Source organism: Gambusia affinis, linkage group LG11 (genome assembly GCF_019740435.1).
Source record: "Gambusia affinis linkage group LG11, SWU_Gaff_1.0, whole genome shotgun sequence".
Taxonomy (NCBI): domain Eukaryota; kingdom Metazoa; phylum Chordata; class Actinopteri; order Cyprinodontiformes; family Poeciliidae; genus Gambusia; species Gambusia affinis.
In genome coordinates, this window is record NC_057878.1 from 27,414,613 (window position 1) to 27,440,172 (window position 25,560).

General features: G+C 39.2%; 1 long non-coding RNA gene across 1 annotated transcript; it reads right to left on the bottom strand.

The window, feature by feature from the left end:
• Positions 1 to 12,974: 12,974 nt before the first annotated feature.
• Positions 12,975 to 14,386, bottom strand: LOC122840258. The gene is made up of 3 exons (XR_006372199.1): positions 13,750 to 14,386; positions 13,588 to 13,668; positions 12,975 to 13,067 (listed from the first exon to the last, which is right to left on the bottom strand). It is a non-coding gene; the product is annotated as an uncharacterized LOC122840258 (long non-coding RNA).
• Positions 14,387 to 25,560: the final 11,174 nt, after the last annotated feature.

The following is a 25,560-nucleotide window of genomic DNA, read 5'->3' on the forward strand; positions in this document are numbered from 1 at the left end:
TTCAAAACACATTGTTGTTATATTTTAGTTCACCTTCTACCTGCTATAAAATGTCTAAAAAACTATAACAAAAATATTAACAGTAATAAAGTATATAGAACAGTGAATTTAAACTGTCTTTTTTTGTTTATTTGATTGCTTCATGTCCAAAATGGTGTTCAGAAAATGTGAAAACTCACCTTAAAAGTGGTTGAATTTTGCTCTGGGATAAATGTACAAATGCTGTATGGAGGAACTTTTCTGCCATATTCCAACAGCACACATTTTCAGTCTGTGTGACCAGAGAGAAGTCTGAGCGCGAGGAGAAGTTTTGAGTAAAAGCATTAAAAGTTTATAGAAGAAAGACATGAAGTCCTGCTTTCAAAATAAAAATGTGCGCTCTTGGATTATGGCAGAAAAAGTTCTCCATAACGCTGTTGTAAACATGGTGCAACATAGAGCACCATCTGTTAAAAATCGTTATAGTGGAAATGTTGAGATTGATATAAAATGCTGCATATTAACAATTATGTTTCCTACTTCTTAAATCAATGAATTATTATTTATTATGATAAACCTGGTAGGTCTTTGCATTAATCGGTACCCAGGAAGTACCTCCGTGTCGACTCCTGATCCGTCCACCTCCATCAGCCACGTGTCTCCCAACGTGTCTCCAGAGTTACTCTGTCAGGCTGTTTGTCCCAGCCGTCCACCTGAATGTCACCTGGAGATCGATTGACGAACACGCTGGGCTGTGTCATGCGCGCCGACAGGAATATCGTCTAATGCTGGACTGTATATCCCAAAGACCTGTCACCATGTTGTCTGTCCACACCGTTTGGAAAAAATGGCTGACTTTGCTGAAGAGTGAGATGTGACAGGTTGAAAAACTATTATTATGTCTCCAGTGCAGTTCTGAGATATTTTGTAAAGTTATTCATATGATTTTATACCATAAGAGTTGACAGTAAAAAAGTTTAGAAATAATTTCCTCAGGAAATTGGAACCCATACATCAGGAATCAGCTAATAAGCCTTTTCCAGGATTAACTGAGCTAAATGTAATGCTAATATTTGTAGTCTGTACTTTAAGACATTTTAGGCACTTCTTCATTTTAGTGAATAAGTAGTTTGATAGCGTTTCTGTGCGTCAGTTGTGTATTAAATAACTGTGATTCTTTCTCCCGTATTTTAAGGGTGTAACAGAAACACTTTATCAAGCAGTTGTGTGTGTATTTATACAGATGAATGCAATGATTTACAGCCTGAAATGACATTTGAATTTAAAATATGGATTCATTCAAGGATGCATAAAAAGAACATATTCTAAATGCAGTGAGGAAATAAATTATGCATCTATGCAAAACACTGAACATCTTAAAGAATAAACTGCAATAAAAGACAGGGCTTAGACTCTGAGAGACTCTTACTGGAATCCTCAGCCTCAGATGTATTAAAAGAGAAAAAAATCTGTTTTGTATTTGACACATCTCCAATAGCACGCTGAGAAATGCCAAGTGCCAGAGGCAGTGGAAACTTTACCGACAAACTTTCTCCAAGTAGCAATCTCTGTCTGTTTTGACCCATTGTGTCCTCGGGGACTCGACTCCGTCTCCTGCTGTTCCTGCTCGGCCTTTCAGCTCGCAAGAATAAGCAGGCCACTGCGCTGCTGCTGCCACTTAGATCAATGCCGCCTTTGCAAGATGCTCCGCCACAGAGATCACCAAAGAGCGCTGGTGTTGTGACACAATTCGCACTCTGCAGGAAAGTGGGACGTTTTCTGCAGACCCATCACATGTAGAGCTCAATTGGTGCTTTTGTGTCCACTTTGCTGTTCTGACTGCAAAGCCTGAGTTATTTATTCTGTTGATCCTCATTTTGACGTCATTTGCGCTCCTATTGCCCGTAAAACTGCACCAATTGGAATTCCAAAAATAAATTGCTTTAATGGACATATTCCAGTTTTAAAAAATATTTTTGTGACAGGATGATATGGTTTTTCACCCGTATGAAAATTGGTGTATTGTGTGTAGCAAAAACGCGCCGTAGGTACTGACCTCCACATGTGACGTGCAACTGGCTTTCATGGCACAATTCATCAAAACTTGAGTTTGTTGGAAATCTGTAAAATCTCCCACTAGTTTCCCCATAACGGTGCATATATACACAGCCGCTCCCAAATATAAGACCCTGACAACAAGTCAATAAGACGCCTGCATCTCCTCTGACTGGCTGAATAATTCATATATCTCATGTAACTTTACATCTGGCTCTGCTGTGACTTTTGATGACTTATTTAATGGACAAACAGCATTTGCCAAATTGTTTTTTGTTTCTGATAAAATGTGCACGACGATAAAACTCTCATTCCAAAGATGGTGCCAAACTCAACAAACAAAATAAACATTAGTTTTGCTAACGGTAAAGCGCTAATGCCGACAATGGAGGAAACTGAACTTCTGTGAAGCTAAACAGACTTCGCCCCCTTCAAAATAAGAGCTTGAATATAAAGGTCAAGCTATGCGAATAATTCTTAAGTCAAAAAAAAAAAAAAAAAAAAAAAAACTTATCTGGAAAAATGTTATGTATGGGAACCTAGGATAATGCAGCTAACGCTAGCTGTGCTAAATTCAAACTTAGCTAAATAATGCCAAACAAAACATTGTCCACCACTGGAGAATTTGCAAATCATCAGAAATTAACTTCTCATGTGACGTCACATCCAAGAAATTTGTAACCGACAGCCATCTTGTTCATATCCGTCATGACAATTGCTTTGGAGTTGCCATGACAACAATCACACGTGTCAATGCCAACAGATGATATGTATTTCTGTATTGCTTTGGACACGAGTGTAAACATACTTTGTTTTTGTTGGTCTGGAGGCCATGGTTCATCGATGCTTTGTGCTGCGCTTGCCTACCAAGATGGCGGGTTCAAACGGAAACAGAGTATTTCTGAGAAAAATCATGAAACAAGTTGCAATAAACTAACTTACAGTGATTTTCTTTGCATTGTAAGTTACTTCTGAGCAGATCTTTTTCAAAGTTTACCCGAAGTGTGATTCAGCTTGAAACTCGCTACAGTATTTCATTTTCTCTCCAGCAGTTTGTTTCACTCAGATCTGTGAATCTTCTGCCCACCAGGTCATTTATCAAAGGTCAAATAGCTTTCAGACTGGAACTCTCTTGAACAATTATCTCCTCGGATTGGAGCACTCGTCCTCCCTGACATGTCGGTTTTGAGATGCAAGCGGCCGTGAAGGACATCAATTTTCCAACATGGCTTCTGGAAGGTGAGATATGCCAGATTATGTGGAGAACGATTGATTTTCTGGACAGCCGCCCAGGTGCAAATCTTTCCAGGAGACTAAGACAGTCGTGAAGTGACAGAGTGAAGTAAAAATACACGTGAATGGGGAAGTTTTAAGGTGAAGCAACACTTGCATCTCTGACTTTACACAAAGAAACTCTTTCTGCGGATCATTGATTAAGGAAAAGGTTGGCGATACAAAAATAGACAGAGGAAATATGAGAGAATATACAAACAACAAGCAATAAGTTGGGACAGATACCACACAGAAGGAAGAAAAGAGACAATAGAAAGTGTGAAAGTAGCAGAGAGGTTCTGCTGGAGCAGCTCGTTACTGCTGAGCCAACTCTTGCTCTCTTGTCATCTCCGAGAGCTAATTGGCACCTCCAGTGTGAAAACTCAAGCCTGTGTACTCATCGTCACAGTCATCCTGCAGAAAAACACACACACACATGCCTTCATACACACATAGGAAACTTTAAATGGGGAGAAAAACAGTCTTAACACTTTATAGGAGCCCTTAACAAAACAAACTTTAGCTAGCTGTGATGCCGTAAAGATGACTGCTGACACGGCGGCGGCGGCAGGATAATGCAGAGCTGCTTTAATTGTCTCAGCATTAAATGGCCACAAATACTGAACTACAGCAGGAATGACTTTTTACATTTAACAGTTTCGTTTACATTCTGCTTTTATCCACATTTTCCAACTGTTTCTTTTATCCTTCTCATTCATAAAATCAGGTTCCTTTGATCGCTCAATAAACTAGAAGAGAATCTGACCAAAAATGTTGATAATATTGATACCAAGTCGGTTTTTCACTGGAAATCTCCAAATACATTTACAGTTAACTAAATTAATAAATGGGAAACAAACTGCTGGGTTTTTTTATTCCGGTTGAAAGATTTTCTCCATTTATTCCTACTAATAAAAGGAAATAAATCATATATTCATATTTTAAGACAGGGATTAAGAAGTGAGCAGATTGATCCAAATTATTGATTCTAATACCATCAATCTGAGACCCACAGACTGACGTTTTAAGTTTCAGATTCACTCTTATCTTATTTATGTATTGTAGTTACTGAACTTTACTGCCAAATGAATTTGCTTTGATTTTTGATTTGCTCTCAAATGATATATTTTACTTTAGAAAACACAAATTTGTTTTTGTTTATCATGCAGGGTTTTTTTAAGTATTTAACAGACATCAATGAACTTTATCTTACAGTGTTAGTGCCACACTAAGAAAAATAAAACAATACAATTCTAAAAAAGTCACAAAATTACAAGAATAAAGTTGAAATAATATGAGAATATTTGTTTTACAAAAATAAAGTCAATATTTTATAGTCATAATATTACAAGCAAAAAATAATATTACGAATTTGTTCTCGTAATTTTATTTTATTTTTTTGTATTTTCTTATTGTGACCCTAAAACTCATAAAATAAATTCAGTTTAACATGAATAAGAAGCTGAATTCATGTAAAATGTGGAATGACAGCAGCAGAAAAACATTCACCGCTGAAGGCTCATCTCTGGACGCTCAGAATAATCTTCAAATGGCTGCTTCCCCGCTGAGGCCATTTCTGGAGATGAAATGTTCTGATGAAGATCTGCTTCAGCCCTTCGGTCGGCGAACAGGACGAGAAAAAGTCCAGAAGAAAATGGATCCCAGCATTTTAGGAACCAGGAGTTTTGTTCTTTTAACAGCTGCACTTACTGGTAGCGTCACCATGGATTTACCTGAAGCAAAGTCTGACTGAAAAATGAGCGCTAGCACACACACACACACACACACACACACACACGGCTGAGTTCAACATCTTTCTTATAAAATGTGGCTGTCAGCGCTGAAGCCGCAGCGCTGCCTCTGTCATGTTCCCTTACTGTCACCATTGGGCCTCCAACGCTCACTCTGCTCTGCTGGTACAGAAACTTATACATTTGTGAAAACAGCTTGTTAGTGCGATCTGTATCTGCAGGAAAAACTTTAGAAAACAAGCATTCATGCTGTTTTTAAGCATTTGTTAATTTATTTTCATAACAACATTCCCCAACAATTTCCCAACCAGGAGATCTAATTTAAAAATCTAATTTATATCCAGGGATAAATTTACTTACTTTAACTTTTCAGCAACCCTTTTTATTCGGCAAGCATGTGGTGACAGTGGACAGGAAGAACTCCCTTATAACGGGAAGGAACCTCCTCCAGAACCAAAAGATATTATGTAAAATCTATTTTTTTTAGCTTTACATCATGTTATAATTCTATACCCCCATCTAAAACACCTGGAGTGTTGCCCTGAATATTTCATGGCTGTTTGATAAATCCTTTAATCTCCATGACAACCATTCAGATGCGAGAAATGCCTACCTGCACCATATTGAGATGACCTCCAGGAGGCAGAGCTTCCAGGAAGTCATGTTTTAAAGACACGAAGGCCCAATTTCAAGACGTTAAATCGGGAAGTAAAATTTCTTTTAAGTCATATTAAATATATGTAGCATTTTATAACTACTCAAGGTAACAGTTACTTGATTGTGCTATAAAATGGTACATAATACTACCATTTTACAGGAAGGTAAAGCAGACAAAACACAAAACAAACTGCTTAGAACCTTGGTGGCATTTTGACCATGATGTGGTTATAAAACTCCTACATTAGAAGCTTTCAGGGGCTTTTTACATAATCAAGGTCTTACAAAAACATTTTATCCAGAGTGATGCACAAACACGAATCCATGAATTTGTTACTGGACGTTTGTTATTCTTACCCATGAAGAAGTTTAAAAAAGTCAGTTAAAAGCTGTAAATCAGGGGTGTCAAAGTCCAGTCCTCCAGTTGCTGTCCTGCAATTTTTAGATGAGCCTCTGCTGCACCACCTGAACAGAATAATCAGGTCATTAAGGTTCTGGAGAACTGATCCACACCAGGAGGAGGTCATTAAACCGTTTCATTCCAGTGTTTTGTACCTGTGGCTCATCTGAAACCTGCAGGACAGCGACTGGAGGACTGGAGTTTGACACCTGTGCTGTAAACGTTTCAAAAAAAGCTGCCGTCCTAATGAGACTTTAGAGGAGAGATTATAAGAAGCTGTTCACATCAGCACTTTAACGGCTTTAATCCAACTCCAGTCCGTCTGTCTGGAAAGTCTACCTTTTGGTTTATTTTTCTTGAAGAAGGAGGTTGCCCTCAGGAGAGGTTTTCATGTCGTTTCCTCACCTGCGGCGCCCCCACAGGTGAGGAGGGGAACAGGTTGCTCAAAGGGTTTGTTGGTTTGACTCAGAGCAGAGAAAATGCAACAAATGTTGCAGTTTTGATCCCAAATCTAACAGAGCCAGCTGGACTGTCGGGTGTAAAACACCCTGAATCTTTTAAAGTGTTTATAGCCAGGACTGAGATGTTATAATTGTAAAAGAATGCCTGTAGGCGCATCAATACTATGTTTTTTTGTATTTACGCCCCCAACTCTGAACATTAATACTGGTCTTAAAAGACAAATATATAATTTTGTTTTTCTCCTTTTATTGGCAATAAGCAAAGAAAATGGTTATATGAATAATTTTCAACTTGAATAAATTTCCAAGGAGAATGTGTTTGTTTATCTAACTGAAATACAAAAAGAACAATTAGAGAAAATCATTTGTTACTGAGTTTTAATGGAGCTGCACTCTTTCCTGTAAATCTGGGATCCTGATGTGAAACAACCAAAAAAAAAAAAACAATGAAAGCATCTCTTTCTGTTTGTATTTTTGAGGATTTTCTACTGAGGAGTATTTCAGACACCTGTTTATTTGCTGTCAATCATAGAAGAGGAGAAAATAGTTATAATGCGTCTCCTTTAAAGCACGCATACCTTGAACCTTTTTTATGTTTTGTTTCCATTGGAAACAAAAACCAATTGTTTTGCTTTCAATTGTTTTTTAGAAGAACTGCATGTATTGGAATATTAGTCTCTGGGGTAATAATGAGGAAATGAAAATAGCTAAATAAACACCACAAATGGTTTGGCTTCCTGCTTTTTATAACCTTCTGTTTAGTTTTATTCAAGACAAACTAATCCTATCAGTCATTTTGTAATCAGGTGAGCAATTAATCACATTTCCTTTGAGGTGAATTTTTAAGGATAGTAACATTTAAATTCAAATTCTTCCTGTTTTGTGAGTTTAAAGTGTCTTTTATTCATTTATTTTTTTGCCAGTTTCTCACAGAGTCCTTTCTCAAACTGGATTTTCGACCTTTTCATGCCGAGGACTTTCACATCGGCTGGAGTGAGACTTCCATTACCAACCGCGGCGCCACCTGCTGCTCCCACAATCTCTGTAATCCAAAGATGCCAGATGCTGACGCCTCAATCACATTCACTGGCTGCCTCAGAAAATTTACCCACCATCCAACCACAGCGCTGCTCAAAGACCCGCATTACCCCGAAGTGGTGAGGTGGACCGTTTGCTCACAGCGACGGTGACTCGCCTGTAGCTGACATGGATGATAAAAAATACATCATGTGGTTCAGGATGGATGGATGTAATGCATGTACTGCATTACATCCATCACTTCCAGGCAGTAAAGAGTTAAAGGTGTTATAGGTCAGGATCTATGGGCGATACGAAACATGTTCGCCACATTCTTAGATGAGGCAGATTAGGTCTTGTCACTTTAAATCCAAATAAGCTGCTGCTGGCCACGCCCCCCAACTCAACTTTTACACTCGGATGTGAAAATGACTGAAAACGGATACAAAAATAAACAACCCTACATCTTTGAAAGCAAAAGTTGAGCCTCCTGTGCAGCCAACAGGAACGCAGCAACTGGTTCCTGGATGGTAAAGACAACAATGAAACACTTGTCTTTTTCAGCAGCCATTGTACAGGCAGACAACGGTAAAACCAACTGACCAAATGTTCTGGAGATTAGCTTGGGTTGCTAGGTAACGGGGTAAAACTCTTTTTAAGAGTAGGTCTCAAGTATTTATGGATAAATTTCCCACAAACTAAACAGTGAATAGGTGGAGGGTGCTGGAAAAAAAGACCTGCATTAAAAACATGCATTAATTTAACCAACTACTTCCTGTAGTTCTTATCCAGATCCTGTATTAAAAGCACTTCAGTTGCTTAATAACTGCTGCCGTAAAAACATGATTGCTTTAAGCTCCACTAATTTTTAATGCGTTCTCCTAAAGGTGTGAAATCAGCAGCGCTGCATTATCTTTATAATGAATGTTTCACAGCTCTGAACTCTGATCAGACACTGAGAAATGAATCATCACTGATATTACATGTTCCTTTAGGAAACGTATTCTCAGGATCTTAATTATTCAACACCTCTAATGTAAATGGCTGATAAATTATACCATGACTAATTTATTATTATTGTACTATTAGAGTGAAATTAAATATGTGTGTATAATTTCCAAAGCAGGTTCTATTTTAAGTTCGAGCTCTAAAAAAGGTGAAATTTCACCATAAAACATGTTGAGAGGAAATGAAACCTGTCATTTTTTTTAGCCCACATGGCCATAAAAGCAGGCAGAAAAAGGATCAATGATTCTAAATTTGACACATTGGACTTTCAAAGCACCCTTGTTTACTTTGAAGCCAACTCCTTTCGTTTAACCCTCCTGTCAGTCACGTTTTCACTCCTGGACCGGCACAAAACGAAAAGAAAACCGACTCTCCCACAGGAATGAGGCCTGTAATAGCATATTGATCAAAAATGAATCCAGTGCACAAATGAGAACATGGCAAAGCACAAATATTACAAACTACCTGGGCCTGGCTAAACGAAGGCTGGGTCGATGCAGGATTAATTGTGTTCGTCTCAGATCACAGCTGAATAACAGCGGCCCCTGTGTTTGTGTTACAGCAGAACAAATCTGCTGAACAATATGATTTATTTCACTCTCTGTGAGAAAAACATTGTTGTCTCTGGAAACTTTAAATGTTGAAAAAGTTTTGTTTGGACATAAGGACGATCTAGAGCAGGGCTGTCAAACTCCAGTCCTCCAGTCGCTGTCCTGCAGGTTTTAGATGAGCCACAGGTACAAAACACTGGAATGAAACGGTTTAATTACTTCCTCCTTGTGTAGATCAGTTCTCCAGAACCTTAATGACCTGATTATTCTGTTCAGGTGGTGCAGAACCTCTCAGGTCTTCTGGTTCTGCTCTGCTTCAGAACCAGAACCAAACATGGGGAAGCATTACAGATCTGGGACTAACTTCCAGACAACTGCTAAACAGCCGAAACACTGAGTTACCCACCTGGTTAGAGTTGCTTTTGAACCATCCAAATGGAACATTAATCAATATATTTGATCATTTTGATAATGTAATGATTGTTACATTTTGTCTCAATTGGTGACTGTATGAGGTTTTTATGACTTTATTTTTGTATTTCTATGATGTAAAACACTTTGAACTGCTGCTGAAAGGTGTCATAAAGTAATTAATTGATTGATTGATTGCTAATCGATGGCAGCTCTAAACAGGTGGGTCCCAGAAAACCTCAGAACAGTCGAAACACTGCGTTACGCACTTTATTAGATCTGCTTTTGAACCATAATTAATGGAATATTAACCAATATATTTGACGTATTTTGATGATTACATTGAAAAAATTCAATGTTTGTTTCTGGTTTTCACAACTGACACCATTAAATATGACAAATTAATTTTTTTCAAAGCATTGTTTTTTAAAAAAACCTAACTTGACCGCCACTGATTATAAGTAGACAAATAAATGGCAGGTTTTTGCTAAAATTTCAGACTTTTCCATCATAAATGGTAAATCTAGGTGGTGCTGCAAACTGCTGAACATAATTATTATAATAAAACTTTAAACATTTATAATGTAAAGTACGAGTCGACAATTGGACTTAAAATATTTCAGTAGTTTGTGGTAAAATTGTGATCATGTTAAAAGTGATGTTTCGGTTCACACAGTTCTTCTTTTGTGCTGGTGTTCCTTCATCTTTACCTGTCATGGAGAAACTGTCTGATGTGGCAAAAGGAATAATTATTGTAATGCACCTTTTCTCCTGATATGAATAGTTTTTAAAAAGTTACTATTTGTACTTTTATTTATAACTTATTTTTTATGTAACTGTGGGTCAGCAATAATAATCGCACAAAAACAAATACTGCTGTTGGAAAACATTCCCATTTAAAAATTGCATACAGTAAGTGTATTTAATCATATTTTCTAATTTACTGATATCTACTGACAGAGTATAGGATAGTTAAACTAACAACATTAATCAATACGATAGTCAGTCTGTTTCATTTTACAGTTGCTGGGTTTGAGGATAAAACAGCTCTTAAAAGGAAAAACTTGTTTAAACATCTCTGTTTTTCCAGGACTTTGTCCAAATTCTGTAAAACTGAAGATACATTTCAACCCTTTTGCAAAGCTTTATTTTAGAGCGTTTTAATCTGTTTGAGTCTCGGGGGAAATTAAGCTCTCATCCCTCTCCGTCCTTCATCGTCAGAGTGATGTTTTTGTTCAGAGTGACTGGATTTTCTCACTCTTCTCCCTTTGGTGTGAACTCCATGAAACAACGGTCTGGGACTGTAGTCGGTTTTTGATCGATCACGTTTTTAAAATGATCCAACGCTGAATGTTACAGACCTGCTAGTTTGATCATCTGCTATAGCGGAAACGTCTTCAGGCACAGAATAACAGCAATCATGGCTGGGACGTTGTCTCAAACCACATTACAGAGACGGCATGTTCAATCACAGCTATGTAAACGTACAGTGACAGACATTCAGAGGATTACGTGTTCACATCTCCCCAAATGAATCAAACTTTCTAGCCCAACAACTGCAGTTTGATTAAACAGGACTGGTGTGTTAATGATGCCTCCTCAGAGTTGCTAATTTTCATGCATTTATTTCAAAAGTGGAATAAAACCTGAAGCTAATTCACATTTGCATGAACAGAACATGCTTCAGCCATTTGCCCTTTTAGCTTCCAGCAGCCGCTAACCAAACAGAAGGTATGAGTGAAGTAAACAGAATCAACACGACAACAAAAAGACCAAACCAGACCTGGAGACACAAACAGAATGTGTCAGCCATACAAATACCCCCGAAGGCAAACATCTCCCCCCAAACCACGACATGCTTACATTGGCATGGCAATTATTTAGGTGTGAGACCAAGGAGTGATTGAGGTGAATGTAAAGACGGTGGAGTGTGTTTGTTTTCGCTGCCCAGAGGCCCGTGTGCAGTCATGAGTGGCACAGATGGTTGTTTTAGCAGCAGGTGAGGGAACTTCAAACAAAGCGGGGTGAGAGCAGCTTTGGGTGTAGATGTTTAAAACATCAGCTCCTGCCAGGAGGCAACCAGGTCATTTCACATGCATTCATTATTGATTCTCTTTGCCGGCGACTTTTAAGGAGAGCGGGATCCAGAAGCGCTCAGGTCCGCACAGCGTCTCCGAGACGACACGACATAAACGCTTTAATTAAAAGACACTCTGCTGCTTCCCAGATGAACTGCTCCATGTCTGGTTCTGGTTCTGGTTCTGATGTAAAGCAGAACCAGAACCAGAACCAGAACCAGAAGACCGGAGAGGTCTGGAAGACTGATACAGTTTTATTTTTACTTGTCAAATAAACAAACCAAACACACAATGCTTTAATAAAATAAGCAAAGCATATTTCTGTAGACAAGCACATAATTATAGATTAAAAACCAAAAGTCTTGTAGGTTTATGAGATTTTTAAAAAAGAGCAAAAAAAAACACCTACAATTTTTAGATTTTGTTTTCTTGCCTTGAACATTATATATTTATTTTGACAATATTTTTTGAAGTCTGCATTTCAAATTAAAGCCATTGTTTGTGGTTCATATTGCTAAAAAATCTAATTAATTATTTTTTACATTTTCAATTGTAAGATTCTAATCGTTTGCATCTTTTAAAAGGGAAATTGCCTCCTATCATTGTTTTTGATTTAAACGTTTGTTGTTGGTTGCAGGGATACAGAACAGAGTTATTTCTTCTGCTCATATGAGTTATGATGTTATTGATGAAGCACAACACAGACAGGAAGAAAATCTCAAAATGACTTCTTGAAAATCTGAGAAAAAACATTATTAAAACATTAGTCACCTTAAATGGCTGTCAGGACTTTCTTCCTGACTTGAAAGGAGACTTTGGGAAAAGGATGGCAGAGCCGCCAGATAAATTGGGGTAAAGGTGAGCGCCCTGGGGGTCACAGAGGGCTAAAAAAAAAAAAAGAAACGAGCAGCAGCAGAATGACAATCAGTCTGTGGGAAGGAAAACTGTTCTGCACCACATTACTGCTCACCGTCTGACAAACTAACAGCTATTTAAGATGGAAAACAGATTAAATCATTAAAAGTATATATAGTATATGCAAGAAACTAGCGTCTTGTACGGAATGCCTGGAATGCCAAAACATGACCCAAAAAAATGTGGATATATCTTTAAACGAAACAGGCGTCTCAGTGTTGCCAGTGTAACAGTTATGGGCTAGGCAGCTAACTGCGGCTACCAAAGCAGCATCAGAAGAGTGTTCTTTTAGGAGCCCGAGGTGTGGAGAAAACAGGAGGCAGTGTTTTTAGTTTTGGTGAATATATATTAAGTGATTTGAATAAAACAACAATTACAACAACACAATGAGACAAGACAATTGACCCAGAAGAAATTAATTGCAAAATCATTAAGTTCAGAGTTCTTTTCCTTAGCTCGCCATCTTCAAATCCTGATGAGGATCTGATCCAACCGGAAAAAAAAAACCCGACCTAAAAGGTCAGAAAATCCATTAAGCATTTTATCAAAATAACAATTATGTACAAACATAATACAAAAAAAAATAATTAAATTTAAGCATTTAGTTTGTGCAAATTAAACGTAACAATTAGATTTCTAATAATTAGGCAAACATTTCAATAATTAGGTTAAATTAACCATAATTTAAATAAAGTAAAACAAAAAATATCAATCATAATTCAAGTTAATCAATTCAAAGTTAAAGTCAAAGTCAAAGTCAAAGTCAAAGTCAAAGTCAAAGTTAAAGTTAAAGTTAAAGTTAAAGTTAAAGTGCACTTCCAAAATATCAATCAAGGAAAATAATAAATTACTTCTCAAATACTCAAGCAGAGTGAGGGAAAGAAAAAAAAATAAGTAAATACCTAAGTTTATTGCGCAATATCATATTTAAGTGTAGCTACATTCTGTTCTGATAAATTTTATTTTAAACTTCATTGCCTCAGCATCAATATAAATGTGTCAGAACATACACAAAATTCAGCAACAGATTACCTTATCAAGAGAGTGGGCACGCCCAGCCACAATCAGCTGTGCCAGAACCCCGGTGACATCCAGGTAACAACGCCAATAATTCTAATAAAACAACGCTCCAATGAGCAATCAAACCAAAGTTTCACATGTAAAAGCAACACTGCTTTCAGATAATAAACTCACCAGGCAATCAAATCAGTGGGCTTAAAGATTTTGATGACTCCGTGAAGAAGACGCCAACAACAAGCCACAGCCACAGTGGAAACAGGTGAGGATCTTTAAACTGCGCGCTGGAGGCGTGGCTTTAAATAAGCTAGCGGAGTTTGGGGCAAACAGGAAGTGGGCCCGCAAAAATAAAAGTCCATTACTAATTGCAGGTTACAGGTTCCCCCCCTAAACTCATGTGCGGCCTCGTACATGCAACCGGCTGGTGACACACCACACTGTCACATGATGTAGAGGTCACAGAGGTCTCATCCAGTTCCAGAGCAGATGTAAAGACTGTACTGAGTCCTTGAAACAGGGTTTGGATGCTCTGCAGAAGTGGATGCCCAAGTGTTGAATACTGCAGACGAGTTGGTGGGTGACGTGTTCTGGTAGAGCGTCTGGCAGATGGTTCAGGATCTGGGCTGGAGAGTTTTACAGCAGAAGAATCACTTAACATGCTGGATTGTCCTGGATAGGATGCAGATTCTGGGTGAGGAGAGACAGGTCCTGATTGAGAGGAGGAGTTGTCCCCAAGAGGCTCTGAGTCAGCAGAATCTGTTTCATCTTCAGCCGTTCGTTCCAGGTCGAGTTCAGCAATAGGTTCAGGTCCAGACTCCACTTCCGTTTCCTCACCAACCTTCTCTTCTAAAGAGCTCTGGGGATGCTGGCCAGGCAATCCACAGGTATAGGAGCGATGGTAGATGCAGGAGCAGGTAAGTCAACCTCAGTTGTAACTCTGGTGACATAGGAGCTGGAGTAATCAGATAAATCAGGTAAGAACAGTTCTTCATTTTCAGGGTCTAAAAGATCTACATTTTCTGAAGTCACGGGTGCAATCGCTGTTTTCTTCCTCTGTTCTGGTTTAGAGGCTGGGGACAGGTAGCCACAAGGCAACAGCAGATCACGGTGGAGAGTCCTGATGGGACGATCTTTGCCTTCTGGTTTAACGGTGTATACTGGAAGAGTGCCGGCTTTCTTCTGAATAATATACACGTCTGATTCCCACCGGTCTGCGAGCTTGTGCTTGCCTCGTAGTTTGATCGCTTCTAACCAGAACTCTATCTCCAACTGAGAGTTCTGCAGCTGTGACTTGCTTGTCAAATCTGAGTTTGTTCTTCCACATGACTTTCTCAGAGTTTTCAGTTGCAATTTTATAACTTTCTTTGAGGTGTGACTTGAGCTTTTCAACATACTGTGAATGAGATGTAGATGGCTTTTCAGACACAGGCAGTCCAAAAGCTAAGTCAACAGGAAGGCGGGTTGCCGACCAAACATCAGTTCATATGGGGAGTATCCAGTGACATCATTTCGGGTACAGTTGTAAGCGTGTACCAATGGCTTCACAAAATCTTTCCAGTGAATTTTATCTTCTTCTTGCAGAGTACCCAACATGTTTAAAAGGGTTCGGTTGAATCGCTCCACAGGATTTCCACGGGGATGATAAGGTGTGGTCCTAATCTTTTTGATTCCTGTGATCTGACAGAGCTCTTTGATTGTGTGTGATTCAAAATCAGTCCCTTGGTCACTATGGAGACGCTCTGGCATTCCATAATGGACAAGAAAATTCTCCCATAACACTTTTGCTACAGTTTTAGCTCTTTGGTTTGGGGTTGGCACTGCAACAGCATATTTTGTGAAATGATCGGTTATCACTAGAATATTTTTGTGTTGCTCCGGTCTGGTTCTATTGAAAGAAAGTCCATGCAGACAAGTTCTAGTGGTCTTGAAGTTTTAATATTAACAAGTGGTGCAGCTTTCTCAGGTTGTGCTTTTCTTCGAATGCATCTTTCACAGTTCTTGAGTTTGCTACAAACATCACTTGCCATTCGTGGCCAGAAGAACCGTGATCTGATGAGGTCCAGAGTTCTTTCTGTGCCCAAATGGCCCATCTGGTCATGCAGCTGGTTGAGGACCTCAGCCCGCCATTCCTCTGGAAGTACAAGTTGGTAAGTAAGCTCACCTCCAATATTCCTTCTCCTGACGAGAACATTATTATGGAGCTCCAAGCGTGTAAGCTCGCAGAAGTAGTGGCAGATCGGGAGCTGTTCCTCAGAAATGGCGGTGGGTTTTCCCTCGCTTCCATTTGAGCGATGATGTGCTGAATGACTGGATCGGCTCTTTGTTTATCAGCAATTTCACCTTCAGAGAAAGATGGCACAACAAGTGAAGAGAACTGTACATCATTAACAAAACTGTCTGGTAAACTGTCAGTGTTAATGGAGAGGGTTTGCACAAGAGCAACAACCTGGTCCAGGTTGGGTGAGCTGTACACCAGTTGTCTGTCACATATTGCTTGGACTGAGTGCTGGTCAATGGAAATACAGGATGGATGTTCCAGATGTTGTTCAGTAAACTTCAATATTCTTTCTTTCTCCTTAACGGATAAAGGATCAGCCACCTGTTCAGCATGAGGTTGAGACAGACCATCAGCATCTGCATTTAACCTGCCAGCCCGATAAATGATCTTAAAAGTAAAAGTTGAAAGAGCAGAAAGCCATCTATAGCTTGTAGCATCCAATTTAGCAGAAGTTAGCAGATATGTCAATGGGTTGCTATCGGTAACCACAGTGAAATCAGATCCATACAGGTAGTCATAGAATTTTTCCGTCACTGCCCATTTGAGGGCTAAAAACTCAAGTTTATGGGCAGGATATCGACTTTCACTGCGGGACAGACCTCTGCTAGCATATGCAATCACCCTGTTCCGCCCATCATGTTCTTGGTACAAGACTGCACCAAGGCCAGTAGAGCTAGCATCTGTGTGTAATATGTAGGGTTTACCTGGGTCTGCAAATGCAAGAACTGGTGCTGTACTAAGCTTCTGGATTACTTCTTCAAAGGCCTGCTGGCAAGCAGTTGTCCAACGAGAAGCAAATGGTTCTTTGGGGTCAAGGTAATGTTGCGACTTCATCTGTTTTGAATTTTTCCGACAGGGTGGATATCCAGCTGTTAACTCGTTGAGAGGTTTGACCACTGATGAGAACCCTTCCACAAACCGGCGATAATACCCTGCGAAACCAAGGAATGATCTGAGCTCTTTTAAATTCTGAGGAACTGGCCAAGATGTTAATGTGGAAATCTTGTCTGGATCCGTCTCCACTCCGTCCTTGAAACTACATGTCCAAGGTAGCGAACAGATGTCTGAAAGAAAACACACTTTTCAACTGACAGCTTCAATCCAAATTCTCTCAAGCGTTGAAGAACTTTCTTCAACCGGAATTCGTGCTCCTCTAGAGTTGGTGCAAACACTATTAAATCGTCAATGAAAACAAGCACTTCTTTTAAATTCATGTCTCCCATGCACCGCTCCATGAGGCGTTGAAAGGTGCTAGGAGCATTGGTTACACCTTGAGGCATGCGGTTAAATTCATAAAATCCAAGTGGACAGACAAATGCAGTTTTATTTTTGTCTGATTCATTCATCTCAATTTGGTAGTAACCAGATTTTAAATCCAAAGTGGAGAACCATGTTGAGCCAGACAGTGCTGAAAATGTGTCCTCCAGCTTTGGCAAAGCATATGCATCCCTGATGGTCTGTGCATTCAACTTCCTGTAATCAATACAGAGCCGCACAGCACCATTTTTCTTCCGCACTACAACTATGGGGGAAGCAAAAGGTGAGTTGGATTCACGTATAACACCAGACTGCAACAGTTCTTGAATGTGTTTACGTACAGCATCCACATCTAGGGGGTGAATGGGTCTTGGTCGCTGTTTAAAAGCAGTGGGATCCGACAGCTTGATCTCATGCTTGACCTTATCTGTACGACCAAAATCAAGATCATGCTTTGAAAAAACATCTGACATACTGTCGAGCATGATTGTTATACGTTGCTTCCATTCAGTTGAGAGCGGAGAGTCTCCAAAATTGTAGTTCAACTTAGTTGGATTTAGCTCTGAACTATGGGAAGGTTGATGCACACTCTGTTCTTTATAAAGTATGGTTTGGATTGTACTGACTTCAGCGATGGCGGCTCTAGCTGGTATCACAATGTCATGGTCAGATTCATTAGTGATCACCACTGGCAGAGAAGCAGGCTGTACAGGAGGTAAATCAAAAAGGCTAGACTTTACCATTAAACCACCAGGTAGAGAAAAGGAGGTTGGATGCTGAATAATTACTTCTTTTTCACCTTGCAGTAATGGGCATATAAGAAGAGCATCCAACACAGCAGTTCTCTGAGCAGGAACAACCTGGGGGATAGATGACTGCATTTTTAGAATGCCATGATAGTCATCAGTTGTTAGTTTGTGCCTTATCTCCAAAATTTTATGCACTGCTCTATATCCAAAAGGCACAGGATGGAACTCAGACTGTGACTGACAGCACTGGTTATACACAACATCCAAAGTGTTGGTGCCAATCAGAACAGGGGGTTGAGATGATCGCAGGTCTGGAACAACCAAGGCCAAGGTGTTTATGTCCATCTCTTCTCCTGTGAACTCAGAGGGAAATGTCAAACAGAGTTCCACATATCCAATATAAGGCACCCTCTGACCATTTGCACCTTCTACCTCCAAAAGATCATTTATGGGTTTTATTTTATGATCCGATAGATGGGTGTTATAGAAGGAATGTGAAATTGTGGTGACTTGGGAACCTGTGTCTAAGAGGCAATGAAAATTGATCCCTTTAATCTTCACCTCGCCAGTACTCCTTGTGCCCACTAACCCTTTAGGTAATGGAAAATAAGAAGATGAGTCTTGAATGGGGGGACATTCATTGGTTGCAGCTCCCACTTGTCCCTCAGTAAGAACTGCTTCTAGTTTGATGATTTACTTTTCTCCCAGGACTGCTGTTTGTGTTTAAGCTGGCGACGTTTTTCTTCAACCAAGCTGGAATTTGGCTGACTGGAACAGTTGGGAGCAATGTGACCATCCTGTCCACACTTAAAGCAGAACCAGGGCTTTGGCCTACTACTAGTTTGGCCAGATTTTAGTTTCTGTTTTTTCAGCTGATTTTCTGGTTTAACAGAATTAGAGTCCTTAGACAGCAAAGCTGACATTTGACTCTGCAGCTTCAGCATTTGCTTTCTCAAGTCTTCAATAGCACCCGAGTCTGATGGATGGCCACATGAACATGCACTAGTAGTGTGAGCTTGTACATTGACACGATGCTTGACTGATGGAATATGTTTTTTCATTAGCATCTCTTTTGCCAACTGCCTATCTTCTTCTGTTCTAAGTGTTAATAAAAGCTCTGAGAAGGGAGGTGGTTGATCTTTTTTCTTTTCTAGTCGCAGTTTGTTTATCATACTATTATCCCAGCAACCTCTACAAAATTGTTTTAACAAATATTTGTCCATTTCAGTGGCTGGAATCCCACCACGCTTCACCACTGTGCTGAGAGCCAATTGGAGTCTCTGCAGATAAGAAGAAGGTCGTTCTCCATGGTCCTGAAGTGTGTTTAAAAATTTTGCAAACAATTCTTCTCCATCCTCAACAGTAGCATATGCAGAATCGAGTACCTGCAAAAATGTGGCAGGCAGGGCATCAGGCCCCAAACCCTTCACTAGGTCAGCAGCTGGAGGGAGTAAACCTTCCAAAATGCCTTGTAACATGTAAGGGTGCAAGACTTGGATCTGCATTTAAAAGTTCTATTTGAGACCTCCAGGATTCATAATCTGCCTCATGCTGAGGTTTTGGAAGTCTTCCTGAAAAGGTACGTAGTCTGAATGAAGACAGAGGTTGAAGATTTACATCATCTCTGCGCACAATGTGTTCCACAACAACCCTTTGGACCTCAGAAGGATTCAGATCATTCCCCGAAAGGAAAATTCTCGGCCCCACATTTGTAGTTGGATTTGGTTGAGTTTGTGGTCCTTGCTGGTAGGTGGTGGACTGATCTGATTGATTTGAGGGAAGAGTAGGTGGCGGAGTCTGACTAGACTCTCTTTCAGTGTTAAGTACTTCAACAATATCCTCCTCCTCATCATCCCCTTCATCATCTTTATCAGGCTTCCCTCCACTAGCTGCTATTCCTAAATGAGCACTTATTTGTTCAAAAACTCCTTTCAAAACATCATCAAATGATTGTCCACTCTGCTGGGAAATACGTTTCAGTTCATGAAGGTAATCGGGAGGTAAGGTTGTGTCCACTGTGGCTGTGGCAGGGCACTCTCTTGAAAGTAATTTAACAACAAATATAACATCTTCTGTAACCTGAGATGGATAAACGTATGGCAAAAGCGATTTTAGCTTTTCCAAATCTGCAGAATTACTGAATTCAACGGCCAGGTTTTTATAAAATGGATTCTCACGTGCAGTAACAGTAAAAACCTTAATTCCACCATAACCACGTAAATAATTGATGATCTCATCATCTGCTTGAGTGTTCGTTACACCACTAATGATGACAGAATTTGCAACATTGATACCAATTTGGTCAAAGAAATCCATATTTCAATACAAACCACAAAACACATCCACCAAAACATTCACAGTATCAGGCTCCTGGCTAGCTCGCCAACAATGTAACAGTTATGGGCTAGGCAGCTAACTGCTACCAAAGCAGCATCAGAAGAGTGTTCTTTTAGGAGCCCGAGGTGTGGAGAAAACAGGAGGCAGTGTTTTTAGTTTTGGTGAATATATATTAAGTGATTTGAATAAAACAACAATTACAACAACACAATGAGACAAGACAATTGACCCAGAATAAATTAATTGCAAAATCATTAAGTTCAGAGTTCTTTTCCTTAGCTCGCCATCTTCAAATCCTGATGAGGATCTGATCCAACCGGAAAAAAAAAACCCGACCTAAAAGGTCAGAAAATCCATTAAGCATTTTATCAAAATAACAATTATGTACAAACATAATACAAAAAAAAAAATAATTCAATTTAAACATTTAGTTTGTGCAAATTAAACGTAACAATTAGATTTCTAATAATTAGACAAACATTTCAATAATTAGGTTAAATTAACCATAATTTAAATAAAGTAAAACAAAAAATATCAATCATAATTCAAGTTAATCAATTCAAAGTTAAAGTCAAAGTCAAAGTCAAAGTCAAAGTCAAAGTCAAAGTTAAAGTCAAAGTTAAAGTTAAAGTTAAAGTGCACTTCCAAAATATCAATCAAGGAAAATAATAAATTACTTCTCAAATACTCAAGCAGAGTGAGGGAAAGAAAAAAAAATAAGTAAATACCTAAGTTTATTGCGCAATATCATATTTAAGTGTAGCTACATTCTGTTCTGATAAATTTTATTTTAAACTTCATTGCCTCAGCATCAATATAAATGTGTCAGAACATACACAAAATTCAGCAACAGATTACCTTATCAAGAGAGTGGGCACGCCCAGCCACAATCAGCTGTGCCAGAACCCCGGTGACATCCAGGTAACAACGCCAATAATTCTAATACAACAACGCTCCAATGAGCAATCAAACCAAAGTTTCACATGTAAAAGCAACACTGCTTTCAGATAATAAACTCACCAGGCAATCAAATCAGTGGGCTTAAAGATTTTGATGACTCCGTGAAGAAGACGCCAACAACAAGCCACAACCACAGTGGAAACAGGTGAGGATCTTTAAACTGCGCGCTGGAGGCGTGGCTTTAAATAAGCTAGCGGAGTTTGGGGCAAACAGGAAGTGGGCCCGCAAAAATAAAAGTCCATTACTAATTGCAGGTTACACCAGATTGGATATGTTTACCTCCAGTTGGGCTTCTTCTGAACCCGGAACGAATTTGAACTTAAAGTTTTATCACTCTTTCTTGTCTCTCTTGTAAAACTGTTACTCCCACTTTTCTGTTTGTTTTCTTGTAAAATGTGCACAATAAATGTTCTTAAAGATATGCCATAGAATGGTACATTACATGTATTACGGTAATCATTTATAGTATAATTTAATCAAAAATAGGGCTTAAAATGACTGTTTTTTATTTTTTCTAAGTATTTTCATTCAGATTTTGACTCTTGTTGACATTATTTTAATCGTTCAGATCTTCATTAACCAGTTATCTACTCTTATTGAGTTATCTCCAATAATATTGAATGAAATTATAATAAGTCCCTGCTGTTATGGAGGAGATATCTTCCATCCTGACCCGGTATCAGTGACTGGGATTAATTCCCTCATCACTTCATTAGAGAGAACTGCCACTCTGAGGAATTGGGAGAAAGTGGGTTGATTGACTGATTCTCTGGGGAAATATTCCAGAATCAGCCCAAAGCTGCAGGTACAAACCGTTTTACATAAAAACCTGGCAGAAATTAGACAAAAATAAAGTTTTCAAAGGTTGGAGCTGGAGTTAGAATATCTGGCACTAATATTTCTGGCATCAACACGAATATAACACTGGGAAGGCAGAAGCACAGAGCAGAGATTATAGATTCATAGATTATTTGACTAGATGTTGCACCAAGCAGCAGAGATTTGTCAAACGCTGGCAGGGAGAATCACTGAGGTTTAAAGTCACAATCCACATAAACTCGGCTTCATCCATTCAACGCGTCAGGAATATTGGTTTATTTTTTAAAGGAATGTTTTCCACCCCATCAGTTCAGGCCCAACATGCTTGAGCTTTGGTCTGTTCATTTCACCAGAAAAGGGTTTAATAACTGTTATTAACACCAAGTTTTGATGTCTGAAGAACGCCCAGACAATTATTCTCCTGTGAATATTCTGTCTGACCAACTGAATTAGAACAAATTCATGGAGTCATTCTACAAACTTCACCCAACTCTGTTATTTTTTACCTTTAATGAAGATTTTTACCGTCTACAAACCTCCGTCTGGGTTTGTGTCTGAAAGCAGGAAGGGGACTGTGTCCTTCGCTTTGATCGGGTCGACACTTTAAATATAATTTATTTATGTCTGTATTAGTTTTGTCCAGGTTTTTACTCCTTTGCTTTATTTGTTTTGCTTAGCTTGTTTAGTACTGAAGCAGAGAAAATACACTGTTTCACAACAGTTTTCCCAAAATAACAAGTTAATTTCCCGAGAGTTTTCTCAAAGTTAACTTTCTGATTGTTTTCTTGAGGTTAAGCTAATCTCGAGACAATAAACTATCAAAGTTTGTTTTCTCCAGATCATCTCGAGAAAACCATCAGGAGAATTACACGCTGAAAACATCCGTAGTTTTTTTTTTTTTTTTCAGCATTGTGTTTTGTTTTTTTTCTTGACTTTTGTATGGAAAGGTTAACAATAGCCATAATAAATCATCAACAAACGATCCACTGTGTGTTTGGAAACCCTGATAAAAGTCTCTCCAGCGTCCCTCAACAGGAACAAAGCCTCATGATGAATCAGATCCAGGTTTTGGATCCGAGCTCTTTCCTTTTGATAAGATCTGAACCGCCAGCAGGACAGAGGGAGCCGAACGCGAGACAGGAAGGTGACTCCAGGCATGAAGGTCTGTGGTTAATGAGGTGAAAGAACCTGTCAGGCTGGTCCATTCCTCTGTCTGCTCTACAGGACGGCTCCGCGCTCCGCCATCATCCGCGCCATCAACACGTCCAGGGAGGCGCAGGCAGGAACCCGACAGGCCGAGGAGCCCCGCCGTTTTAATGGCCATCACCTGTTCAGAGCCGACATGTCGCACCTTCCATCCTGGAACCGTCACCAGAACCGGAGGCCCGGCCGCTTTGTTGGTTTTGATAGACGGATATTTTTTGATGTCTTGTGCAATTTATGATGTAGTTCCAAATGTGTTGCTGGAAATCTCCAAACGGATTGTGAATGTGAGGTTTAAATGACGGACAGTTAGATTTAGTTATATAACAGACACTGGCATGAAAAAAACGCTTCATCTAAACGATGGGCGACTTACTGACTGTATCCTGCAGGTGTCAATGAAATTAACAATGCTTTATACAGAAAAACAGCAAGAAAAGCTCCAATTTGTTTGGTTGTTGTCAAACATTAGGACAACCTTGGTCAAAGCCACTGCTGTGACGCAACACTGCAGTTTTCTGAGAAACTATGAGCCACAGTTTTCATTACCTCTGAGCCATCAGAATTAACAGAAAGAAATGATTCAAAACATCAGTCTGAAGCAAAAACATTAAATCCTTATAATGTTTTTCACTTTAATGTGATTACTTAAATCAATCACCTGATGCATTCAGAATGTTTCTATCTCAGATTCTGAGTTTTAAATTCAGTTTTAAATTTCAGGTGATATAAGCAGTACATCGTTTAAATCTAGCCTGTCAATCTTGGTTCAGCCAGGCTAATTGACAACATCAGAGGCTGCTTCATTTGAATTAGGAAGCAAAGTTTGGGCTGATTGCTGTCTCAAGCAGACGGTGGCTGAAACCTGCGGTAGGTCAAGGGGAGGACATGTTTCCGAAAGAAAATAGAAAAACTTATTCAGCTGATAACACAAGCCAAATTTCAATTTTCAAAAGCCAACACGGCCCCCCCGTAAAGTCAATAACTTATGTCTGGTTGTTTTACATAACTAATCGAGCAGAGTTGAAGGGAGTCATTGGATGTTAAAACCTCATTATCCTGCCTGGCGACCTTGGCACCTGAGCTGAATGAGGAAGAACTGCCTCCTAAAGCCTCCGGAGACGCAGAGCTGTAGACGATGTTCAGAGGCTGTCAGAACGCCGCAACCACTGCGACCCGGCTCGACGCATCGCAGGCGGGATACAACCCGGCCCGACGCAACCCGGCCATGCGGCCCGTCTTTATCTTTGAGGGGAACGAAGCAGCTGCGTGTTCCATGAAAAGCGTCTAGATGACGACAACCATAAAACGAAAAGTTCTGCTGCAAACATTTCCTACAATTTTAGTTTGTGCTATTTATTTAAAATATTCATCGCTAATGAAAACATAGACAAGCATGCAAACATTAAACAAAACTTCCTTGATCATAAATTGCCCAATTGTGATAATTGACAATGTTGTTGTTGTTGAGTCCATCTATAATAATATACAGATAATAGTGCATTTCGCTCAAAGACCAATAAATGTTCATTTATTTTCCCCAGCAAAACGTAGAAAAATGTTCTTAGTAATTTTCCCAAGAAATACCAACTGCTGTGTTCGCAATTGTATAAAAACACCCCAAAGAATAATTGAGGTCTAATGCATGTTAGATTTCAATCTAATGAATATTTATTAAAACTGGAGTCACAAACTCACTGAGGGTTTTTCTGTTGAAGCAAACATTCAGGTATCGTTAGCTGTTAGCTGAGCTGTTAGCGTGGATTAAATAAACCCCGGAACATTTTTTCAGTGTTTTTTCATGTTGTGTAACTTGGCCCTCCTTGATTTCCACTTGGTTTGCTGTTAACATCTCAGAGACATGATGGCACATAACTCAGCAGCGATACGATCTGGTGTTGGCTGCTGTGAAGGGCAGATATGCTAATATATTGCATGATTTATTGTAGTAAAGCCGAGTTCAGACATAAAAAGGTGAGATTAGTTTTATACTCAGCACGGTGTTACCGTCATGCTTCTGGTTTTTACATCGCATGCTCAAAGCTTTGCTACATTTCCAGCCATCATTCATCTGAATTGATTTCTGGATCCTTCCTGAAGTCTAAATGACAAAGTGTCTGTTTTAGATGAAGAACTGGTGAGTAGCATGACCTAAATAAGTATGAAATAAACTCTGTTCTGGTCTTTTCAGCTGTTTGTCATCGACTTCATGAAACTAATTAGGAAAGGTAAAAACTGAGAGGGATTTTAAAATACTGCAACATAGAAACAAAATAATATTTAATAAGATTTTAACATGAATGTCTCACCAAAATCTCACAACACAATCCAACTTTTATCTCTTAAAATTTTATTCCATTTATTATGTGTCAATATTAGTGGGAC